The sequence below is a fragment of the Arvicola amphibius genome, chromosome 2 (genome assembly GCF_903992535.2).
Source record: "Arvicola amphibius chromosome 2, mArvAmp1.2, whole genome shotgun sequence".
Classification (NCBI taxonomy): domain Eukaryota; kingdom Metazoa; phylum Chordata; class Mammalia; order Rodentia; family Cricetidae; genus Arvicola; species Arvicola amphibius.
In genome coordinates, this window is record NC_052048.2 from 19,132,556 (window position 1) to 19,143,848 (window position 11,293).

The window sequence follows — 11,293 nt, forward strand, 5'->3', positions numbered from 1 at the left end:
CTGCATCTATATGCATTCTTTGTACTTGTATTTTTACTCTTTCTCTATGACTCTTTTTCTTGTTCAGTTTTTTCTTATTATGATTTCTTTTCTTTTGATTTAAGTATTATACTTATTTATTTTAGTATTACTCCTTAGATGTCTGTTTGTTTTCAATGAGAGAAAAGTAAAGTTTGGATTCAGATGGAAGGGGAGGTGTGTAGGATCTGGAAGAGTTAGAGGGAGGAGAAATGCAATCAGAATATATAGTATAAAAATATTTTTTAGAAAAAGAGAAAACCCAAATAAGAATCTCTTGAAAGAGGAAGCTTGGTGATTAATCCTCTCTCACCTTTTTAGAACACATAGCAATTCTTGTAAGGTACTCGGAAAATCACACACATAGCTGACCACTATGTCCTTTCAGTAAGACAAAAGGACCTATATTGTAAGGGTGTGATGAGAAAAACTGATTTCAGAATCAGTCGGGTATGAGAATTTCCTGTTTACTCTTCAGAGACACATTAGTGAGAAATCTACTTCTCCACTCCTGACTCACCCTGAGCCTCCTGGGGCAGCCTACTTAGTTCACTGTCACAGTTGTCCTGGATTCTGCCACTTACATTCACCTTTTGTTACTCAACCCCCAAAGGACTCCTGTGAGCTCCTCACCCACCTCACTACAGGAGACCTGACAGGAGAGGATCTTTCTTTCTTTTTTTTTTCTCATGGTTTATTTTTTTATATTTAAAAATTTCCATCTCCTCCCCTCCTCCTTTCCCTTCCCTCCCCTCCTCCTCCCCCTTCCCTCCCCTCCTTCTCCCCCTTCCTTCCCCTCCCATCCACCCATACCTCCCCTCCCTCCCTCTCAAGGCCAAGGAGCCATCAGGGTTCCCTACTCTATGCTAAGACCAAGGTCCTCCCAACTCCCCCCAGGTCCAGGAAGGTGATCGACCAAGCTGAGAAGGCTCCCACAGAGCCCGTCCATGCAGAAGAGTCAAGGAGAGGATCTTTCTACTGCTTCCTTGTCCTCACCAGCCCATTCAGTTCAGGGGACACTGAAGTGCTCCCTGTAGAGCCACTGAGGCACAGTTCTAAGCAGGGAATTAAACTGGAGCATGGGTGCCTTTAAGCTCCTCAGGGAAATCCAGCTCATGGAACACACTGGAGGATTGTCTTAAAGTTCTGTCCTTGCTGTCTGTGGAGAGTTGGCCATCTACTCATGTTTGTTTCTTCTTATCAATATAATTAAACCCACAGCTACAGGAGACCTGATGACGAAGTGTTGCTTTTTAGTGTTGCAATTTGTGTTCTGTGTATCTTGAGGGCACAGATTGAGAGCTTGATGTGCCAAGCTGGGTACTAACTGCCTTACATACTTATTTTGTACACACTTGAACTTAGATTTTAGATGAATAAAATACTTATAATTGTTTAACAGTCACGTGCTATAGGTCTCAAAGCCAGAATTAATTTTAGATCTCACTGATTCCAGGACTCAGGGATTAAATTATTAAATCAAATCTTCTTAGAACTGAATCAGTAATCTGATAAAATGGCTGATTTTAACAAGCACATGTTCTCTGGGTAAGTATGAACGAACAACATTTGGGTATGTAGTGCCTTTACTATCTCTTTGTTAGCTTTAAAATTTAGCCATTAAATCAATAACAAATTATTTCATCAAATAAAATACATACTAAAAATCTCTTTTGAAAAAAATGATTTGGAAGTGTTTCAAATATTGTTTAATTTATATGTGTTTATTTAGACACAAAATATTTTCCAATATTTACAATACCTTTAATTATTTTTGCAACTTCTCAGAACTTTTCCATTACTCTAAATAAATGCTAATTTAGTAGCGCATGTTTCATTTTATTAAACTCATATAAAGTATTGACCCAAAATAAGATAATTTAAACAATTAAATATGTCAATGTTCCTAGTCACTGATTTAGATCATTATATTTTTATTTCTTATTAAATTCAAACAAAATAAAATTGATACATAATATATTCTGCTAAAGCATTGAACCTCTTCACAAAGCCTTTATGTCATTTGAAATCAATTGTCTCAAATTTGCTACTGTTTTTCCATGACAAGATTTAAATAATTATTCTGTTTCAAAAGAGATATTATGTCTCATGTCTTTGGGGACATATGCTGGGTGAGTTTGAGGTCATATGGAAACTAAATTCAATGTATAATTTTACCCTTAATTTGTAACACTTTTCATCTCTAATTTGTTTGTTGTTTTTTCATTTTCTCTATTTGTACTAATTTGTAAAATTTGTAGTATGTTTTTAAACTGTAACACATAAACTCAAGGCCCAAGGTAAAATTAGATCTTTCAACTGTACACAAGCTCCAGTCTCTTGATTCCTCCTTTGTGACTGCATCAGGATGTCTTCTTAAGTAGAATGACCATAGCTTCTCACAGGGCTGTAGACATGAGTCATGAGTCACCTGCTCAGAACTGAACACATGACTCAGGACCCAGGGAAGCAGCAAAGGAAACACAGGGGCCCTCTCAGCTCCATTTCAGTAACCCTGCAGGAAATCAGCTGATGGATCTCAGCCTTCATAATGCTTCCCAGAAACATCTCAAGATCAGCAGGCACAGCCACTGCAAAAGTAAGGCATTGAATGGGCCTTTAGTGTAACTGTTCTGGGGTGATAACTGACAAGCAGACAGGAATAGACTCCTTACTGGAAGGAAAGGAAACTCTAACCTGACCCATGCTGTTATGTTTAAAATTTGAGCAGGTTTAATTCAGTGTTGCAAGAATATATGATCACTTTATTCAGTGGAAATGCAATGATATTGCCTATAGACCGATTGCAGCATAAGGCAGGGCCAGCGGGGCTGTATTTATTCTTCTGATTCTCTGAGTTCTCTTCTATGTAAATGCTGTGAACAACTATATCTATTTTCTATCTCTGCAGAATTTTTATCACCTCCGGAGAAGCTCATCTCTGGGATCCTGGGCATTGTCTGGTTTGCTTTATTGGTCACCTTGGTGATAATGACCAGAGTTGTCTTTCCATGTAAGCATGTTTTTGAGAAATTATAAAGGAGCTTTTGTCTTTAATGATGACATGTCTTTCAATGTTTCGTCCTAGTGAGGAAAATGCTTTTAATTTTAAGTACATATGTGGATTAAATGTGGAATTTTAATTCTGACTTTGTCAAAGTTATAAAGAAGAGGGGCTTTATGTTTGCTTTTAAATATTTCAATTGTGATTTTACAATTTAGCAACATGCTATAGAATATTTAACTGAGAAATAAACTAATTTTGAAAGTGCTTTTGTCGCGCAATGGGTTGTCCTATAAAAATGTTGAAATTTGGGAATATATTGAACTAATTATTTCTGAAGTTTTTACCACATTATTTATATCATAACCATTACAATAGGATTCTTTATTATTCTAATTCAAATAGCACATAAATTTTAAACTAAGGGATTAAAATTTTTATGATTACTTTAGATGTTCAAATTTACTAAGAATTACATTAACCCTCCAGATACTAAATTAAAGGAGCAAACCCACCACTTCCTAATTACAAGTCAGAAAAATACACTTTGTTTGTAAAAGTTCTGTTGTTTGATAATAATCTTTCTTCCCCATTTTACTTTATGAAGTAAATTTACTAAGAATTACTTTAACCCTCAAGATACTGAACCAAAGGATCAGATCAAACCCTCCCTGAATACAAGTCCGAAAGGTACAATTTGCTTGTCTAAGTTCTGATGCTTGTACACATTATATTTTGTGTTTAACTTAAACCAGGCCAAGATAATGATGTATTTATAGGAAGAGAATGATCGAACATGTAACTATGGGCCAGGGGTTGCTACTGTGCTTCAGTGTGTTTGAGTCTGTATTTTGTTTTTCACCGACCAGCATCTGGAGTTCATAGCTGTATTTTATTCATAGATGCTCAAAACTATGCAAACATAAATTATCTTCCATTATCAAATTCCTGTTGCTTCTAGATAATAATCTTTCTTCAGCACAGCCTTGTGGTTCTTGTACAAAGGAGTTAATGTCTTATTCCCACAGTTGTTATTACATTAGTGGGGAGAAAAAAAATTGGCCTGACAGTTTGGAGTCCTGCAAATCCAAAAACTCTAGTTTGCTTTATATAGAGAGTGAAGAGGAGCAAGTAAGAGCTGCTGTGTGTCAATCATTGTTTATCATTTCTTCCTGTCGGTGTGATGTGTGTGGAGTCTATTCATATTCTGATACACGTTTCATGTATTTACAATTCTATATAATATTTCATTGTTTTATTTTATAAAGTTTTATTTATATGTGTACTGGTAGTGAATACTTATTTCCAGATATTTCTTATTTTATGAAAACCATCCTTGTGTAAGTGCATTTACTCTGAAATTAACTTTGCCATTTAATTTTAGCATACACAAAAGTATCTATATGTGTATGATAGTTAATATTGGTCAGAATATGAATAGGTAGAAGCAATTATAGTCAGATTACTAGGCAGTCATATATATTTATTTCATGTCCCTTTCCTATGCAAAATCTCACCAGGTCGTCCTGTACAAAACCTTTTAATCTGGAGTTTTCCAGTCATTTGGACAGGAAATTGCTCTTATCTGGATACTGGATGTTATGCTGTAGAAGCAGGACATGCAGTACACACAGAGAAATGACTGCTAAACTTGCATAAAGCTGACTTTTGCTATAAGTAGTGGCACATGCCTTTGAGTTTTAAAAGATTGTTATCAGACATATGTATGCATTTTTGCATAGAAATCCTGATATTCCGTGGTTATAAATTGTGTATTGCAATCCCTTTGAAGGTGGAGGACCCTTTTACAGGGGTCACCTAGGACCATAGGGAATATCAGATATTTATGTTAAGATTCATAACAGTAGCAGTATTACAGTTGTGAATTAAAACACAAAATTAATTTTATGGTTTTGGGTCACCACAACATGAGGAATTGTATAAAAGCATTGTAGCATTTGGAAAATTGAGAACTACACTATTGTTCTTACAGCAAATCATTGATCTATACTCCTGCATTGATTTGCAGTTTGCAATTTTACACTTCTGTATTATACAAGCATAACATTCTAAAACCCACTCTGTCTGTTGGCCCTTAAAGAAAGTAGTGAGTGTAACACCCTCAAAGACAGAGGCATCTTATATGGCCATTTGTACTTATGGGATCCCTGACACTACGTCCCACCCTTGTGTTTTTCAAAAAGTTAGACAAGCCCTTCATATGAAAAATTACCCTATTGGGTGCTTTGAGCCTTGCCTAATACTGTTGGAAAGTCTGTCTTACACATGGAGGAGAGATCTCATAATCTACATTTTATTGCTAGGGTTCTGAGAGAGCGCATGTAGGCTCCAGTTTCATCCATTGGACAATAGAGACACAGGATGTCCTGCCATTCTGTAGTCTCCCGTCTTCAGGTGTTAAGACATTTCAGCTTCTTGTTTCAGCCTTCAGAATTCTTTGCTTGTGTCGTTTATTATAACTCTCCAGTGTGCCCTTTATTTATAAGAGTAGCCAAGAGAAGATTTAATACTACCCTTTCAGTAATCCACCCCTACAGTGACAGACAGTAGTTGGGGCTCAGCTAGTTGGTGATAACATGGTACTCAGAAAAGAGAAACTGCATCATTCATTTCTTCAATAGTAAACCATGACCTTCCTTTTAAAACTGAACTGTAGAAACAGTAGAAAGATTGCTTTGAGCATAATACACAGAGAATTTCATACATTACTTCTGAAATTTGTTTGAATACCTGTTATGCTTGTGTTTTAGCGTAAGTATCTATTAAGTTGCATAGATCAATTGCCAAATTTCCCACTGATACAAGAATAAAACATAAATATAAACATTTAAAAGTTAATTCTAAGTCAACATGACATACATATGTGAATGTTTTGGCAATGTAAGAAATCTTCTCAGCCAGGCGGTTGTGGCGCACACCTTTAATCCCAGCACTCAGGAGGCAGAGGCAGGATCTTTGTGAGTTTAAGGCCAGCCTGGTCTCCAAGAGCTAGTTCCAGGACAGGCTCCAAAACTACAGAGAAACCCTTTCTTGAAAAACCAAAAAAGAAAAAAGAAAAATAAAGAAATGTCCACTTTAATAAATAGATTCATGTTGGATAATAGACATACTCTGACAAAATATACTAACACATTTAAAAAATAATAAGAGCCTTCACTGATAAAATTTCTTGATTCCCTGGTAGGAATTTCTGAAATCCCTCTCACAGTTTGCATGGACTAGCATCTTTCGGGAAAGCAGAGATCACCTCTGGGTTTGGAAAAATGACTCAACTTTCAAACCAAAGTAAGTTTTCATGAATAATGCAATAGACAAGAAAATTATCATACAAAGAGAAACTCAAAAGAATGGTGTCTGTAAATGAAGCTAAATTATTGACAGGCTAATGATGCTTGTCATGCCACCTCCTGCAGAGTCTCCGTGTTCTCTTATGTAAGATGTGACACAAGCTTCAAAGAAGAGTGCATGGAGAGAAGGGGTGTGTGCGCTGTGCTTCCTGCATTGGAGAACTTGCACTTTGGGGATTACCTGCCTATGTTTAAGGAACACAGTCTTGTTTCTCATGAAAGGGAAGATAGGATGTTTAAGTTTCCAGAGTCTACTGATGAGACTTTGCCACATACAGGAGTATATGATGCTGATGGAAGAAGATGGATTAGCATTCAAGAGAAAAAGGAGTCCAGGTTTGATCTGGTGTTTAATAAATAAAGAACAAAAGGCAAACTTAATAAAGCAACTAAGACTAATTCAGTAAAAATGAGAGAAGGATAGAGAGAGAGATAAATGTCTGTAACTTCTTAAGATTAGTTTGGGGGAAAGTTTGAAGAGGAGTTAGAAATATGGAGAAGGAGATAGAAAGAAGAAGTTCTTCTGTATAGATCGCAGAGATATAAAATACTGTAGGCTGTGTGACTGTTTACCACAACTACTTGCTCTTAGTTCAAAATTCCATAAACTCATAATTTATATAATGATTTATATAAAAACTAATGCCAAGCCATGTCTAGCATGACCAACCGCAGATTCTCACTGGGGACTTCAGTCTGATGAAAATATATTTTCATGTATCTGATAATGATTCTAAAAATAATCTCTACTGTATGAAAAAACATTACATGCTGGTAAGCAATCTTTTCCATATAAAAGATGAGCCTCATGCCTAGCAAATACGCATTCAGATGCAATTCCTTTGAATATTGTGTCTGTTTGTCATTCACCTATTCCTGAGACTCTATTCCCTCATTCACAGTGCTCCAGTGTTGTAATAGGAGGCCGCTTATTTATTCCAGCCCCAGAATAACCACACCGAAACTGTATTAATTAAATCACTGCTTGACCTATTAGCTCTAGCTTCTTATTGACTAACTCTTACGTATTAATTTTAACCATTTCCAATATTCTGTGTATTGCCACAAAACTGTGGCTTACAGGGAAATGTTCTGGCATCTATCTTTAGCGGGGCTACATGGCTTCTCTCTGAGTCTATCTTCCCTCTCTCTCCCAACATTCAGTTGAGTTTGCCCGCCTATCTCTGCCCTGCTATTGGCTCAAAGCAGTTTCTTTATTAACCAATGGTATACACAGCATAGAGAGGGGAATCCCACAGTACCCCAGTTGAACTGATCCATCGAAGATGCTGACTTTCATAAACTGATCATGTGACTCTGAAGGATGGGCTACTTCATAATAATGGGCTTTCATAATAATCAGACTTTACAACAACATTAGTGAAGACACCATTGCCGACTTGCATGAGATCCTCCTTTTGCACATATTAATAGGAGTCACTCATTTAATAGATTATCCACATAAAGTATGTATGCATTTTATGTTTCCACCATTGCAGGATAAGAGAAGTTTCCCATGCTGAACAAAACTGTGTCGTGCTGTCATCCTCTGGCCTAACAGCGGAAAAGTGTACATATTTACATACATATCTTTGTAAGCAAAAGCTTACCAACTAAAACAACTGCACTTGGAGGCTGTCAGGTAATGCTGTATTTCATAACCTGAAAATAGGATTGAAATTGTGCACACACTAAAGTGAAATATGTTATTTCTTCTAATAATGAATTTTTCAAAAAAATTGAAGAATATTAGACACACTGAAGTACAAATATTACTTATGTTTCTCAACCTTTTTACTCAAGATACGCTTATAATGTTAAATTTTAAAACAGATTACATATATTCAAGGACAGTTCCTGTAGAAGTGCTGTTACATTTACCATCCAATGTGTTGTTGTCATAGGACATTGTAGAATTACTCTACTGGAAGCTGAAGATTATAAACTGAGTTTCCTTAGTACAACTAGGTTTTTCATTTATTAACTACATTTCCATATATGTGTACATACACTTGCTCTTTTCCTCCCAACCTTTCTTCCCTGCACCATCCACTACTCTTCTGTTTCTGCTCAGAAAAGGCTGGTCTACCTGGGATATCAACAAATATGGAATATCAAGTTGAAATAAGATTGGACACAGCTGTAATACAAGGAGTGTTCACAACATCTCAACCAGTTGGATGCTCCAAAGCTTCCCATATTATATAAGTTTACAAAAATGTCTAAAGCACACTTACCTAGAGTAAAATTTCTGAGACCTCCTGCTGCAGAGTGAGTTTACTATGAACTGAATCAGGCCAAAGAACCCAAGAATGAGCACAGAAAATGAAGAACAGTTGCAGATAAGACTCAGTTCTTGCACAAGAAGTTGCTTGTCTGGTAATTACACCCTCAAAGTGATCCCCAGAACCTTGAAGGAAGTGGCAAGAATTTCCATGGCTCAAATATAAGATGTACTCATTTTTCTGTGTTACTGTCCGAGGATAATATTACTAATATGTTGCTTAAATCCCTAGAATTTTACAAAGCACTCATGGAGTAACACATTTATTGGAAATGCAAATGTCCATTCTAAAAAGAAAATTAGGTTTGTGGAGGTGTCACTTTCATCCATGGTTATCTTTTCTATTCTCCATGCATTTTACCTCCTGTGCAGCTGTCTCCCTCCATATTTCTTGTTTCCGTTTCCCCTACAGACTTCCTGCTCTCTTGAGATGAACTTGTGGCTTGACTCCAAAGGAACTTCTCCTTCATGGTAGCAAAAACAATGATCACCTGTGAGAAGGTTGAGATGATTATAAGGAAGTTTTCACTCTCAGCATTGGAAGTCTCTGTATATAGATTTTCATATTTATGTAATTAAAAATTTGTCAAATATGTGTTCAGAATTCAACATAAGAATAATGACAGAATTATTGCCTAGAAGTTTTTATATCTATATGTTATGATTTTGTAACTCTAAGACATGCCTCTGCAAACCTTTATGAAGATGTTAATTAATATTTGTAAGTTGTCACATTTACTATTGCAATGTTTGGTAGTTTGACCCATTGGTTTTTTATAATATTGTCCTTCAAATTTTAATTTCTATATTATATATTCTTATATTTTGATATAAAAATATTTCAAACTAATAAAATACACATTTATAGACATATTAATATTTCAGAGTGCATCTTGTAATTAAGGACAGACCATTTCCTCATCAATAAACACCAACAAACACTATAATTGACAAAGTTCCAATATTTGCACAGGTTTTACTTGTCTTGATCTCAGATGAGGCAAAAGTGATCAACACATTCATGGAAAATAAACAATAAGATTTACTATGAATAATGCAAACTCATTAAATATCAATGCTGTTGCAGGGAGATAATTTCTAATCTTTGCTATGTTATTTCTATTGAGTAAAAAGAGAGTTAACATCTTACAATAGCTGTTACAACACTAGTGTACAAAGAAAAACGTGAAGTGAGAGTTTGATTTCCTGCCCCATGAGATTTCTGCTTTGTAGATTATCAGGAAAAATTAATGGCTATATTACTTTACGTGCAAGGCTGAGGACCAGCATTTGGAACAACAGAAACCATATAAGTGCTTGACAGATGGGGCCTCAAGCAGGTAATCCCAGAGTGTGGGAGGCAGAGATAGAAGATTGTTAGAGTAAAAAGAACAGCTAGAACATACGTATCAGTGAGTTCTGGGATCAGCAGAGCACCTGCCTCAATGTAGAAGATGTAGAAAAAATTGATTTTCTCAACTTTGTGACTGAAACAAGGCATGGCCATAGGAAATGAAATGAAACTAGTCATATATGCTTTGCAATATAAAAATATTAATTAAATACTATGAAGTCAAAATGGGAAATATATGTGTCAGAGACTTGTAAGTAATATAAAAACACATGTACAAGAATATGGAAGAGTTTTAGCAATATATTTTGGCAGACAAGGAATAAGGGTTCTTCTGAGTGGCAGAAAAAAGTCTCCAATAGAGTCATAACACAGGCCACAAAACAAACTTTAAAATATTGAAATAATTCTGTGTAACAGAGATAAGAATTTTTGATTTAGTTTTTTTTACTAAATAGTAACATTTGAAATATGTCATTTAAAACTGAACATTTCTATTAAATTATAAACAGTTACAATTAAGGATACAATAGTTATATAAATACATATTTAATATTTTAATTTCTGTTTTACTGACACAGCGTAACATTGATAACATTCAACAATATTTACACACCTAACATTTATTTCATCGAAGGAATTTTAAAGAAAAATTTACTTTTGAAAATGAAATAAAATGCAGTGACTTCATGAATTTTAACAAAAATGTGAGATGATTTTTGTGTTTATTATACCAGCCAATAGATGTACAAAATTTACTGATGACACAACATCAAGTTTAATATCAGTTGACAATGTATTTTGAGTTTTATAATGTTTTGTGACTTTTATGATATATATGATACAATATGACTACAAGGAGAAAAATTTATGTAATATCATTTATATTTGGTGTGGGCAGCCTCCTGCAGAGCTAGACACGAGACAGAGACTTAAAACAAAATACAAGAATCCTTCCATGAAAACACCCAAACAAACCAAGCTATTGCCAAGTCTATTAGTGACTTTCTACAAGCTAACAGTGAAGCCTTGTTGCTGAAAATAACTCTTATACAACTCATGAAACATGGGGAAGTTGAGCTGGTAAATATGTAGAGACTTCAGCCCTACTGACTAGTGTTCAGGATGCTTAAAGGAAATATGGTTGCTACTAAAGAAGAAAATTAGACACCGACCCAGGTACAAAGTGATTTGCATGCAAGTTATGTTGGTGCAATAGTGGTGCAAAGCTTGTGCAAGTAACCAACCAATATCTTATTGGATCTAAG

General features: G+C 35.3%; 1 long non-coding RNA gene across 1 annotated transcript; it reads left to right on the plus strand.

Moving 5' to 3' along the window:
- The first annotated feature begins 2,345 nt into the window (after positions 1-2,345).
- LOC119807866 lies at positions 2,346-7,928 on the plus strand. The gene is made up of 5 exons (XR_005284364.1): positions 2,346-2,617; positions 2,930-3,031; positions 3,662-3,712; positions 6,228-6,328; positions 7,890-7,928. It is a non-coding gene; the product is annotated as an uncharacterized LOC119807866 (long non-coding RNA).
- The last annotated feature ends 3,365 nt before the right edge of the window (positions 7,929-11,293 follow it).